Below are 316 nucleotides of genomic sequence, written 5' to 3'. Positions count from 1 at the left end.
CTGCACAGACCCACTTTTACTCTGGTAATGATTGTCCTGAACCCACTGCCATTAAAAAAAAATAAAACCAAAATTTCTTCTCTTCTCTTCAAAGAAGGACCATTTTCATTTCTATAACTACTTTTGCAGACATGCTTAAAAATCACTGACTGAATTCTTAATACCTACTGCTTGTGCATACATCATTCACCTCTGATGTAATAGATGTTCAGTGCTTCTGTATTCTTGTCACTGCCTTGAAAATACAGTAGACGATCCTTCATATTCAATAAAAAAAGCTGCTTAAACATATAAAGGAGTCATATACTTAACTCTC

The 316-nt window shown here is 34.2% G+C and overlaps 1 protein-coding gene across 1 annotated transcript in view; it reads right to left on the bottom strand.

The window, feature by feature from the left end:
• The window catches only part of LOC119592143, a gene marked incomplete in the record, with an annotated part of 95,275 nt that overhangs the window by 3,159 nt on the left and 91,800 nt on the right, over positions 1–316 (bottom strand).

This window comes from Penaeus monodon, chromosome 29 (genome assembly GCF_015228065.2).
Source record: "Penaeus monodon isolate SGIC_2016 chromosome 29, NSTDA_Pmon_1, whole genome shotgun sequence".
Lineage (NCBI taxonomy): Eukaryota > Metazoa > Arthropoda > Malacostraca > Decapoda > Penaeidae > Penaeus > Penaeus monodon.
Note: the sequence above shows the minus strand (reverse complement) of the source record. Positions and strands in the feature narration are given on the sequence as shown.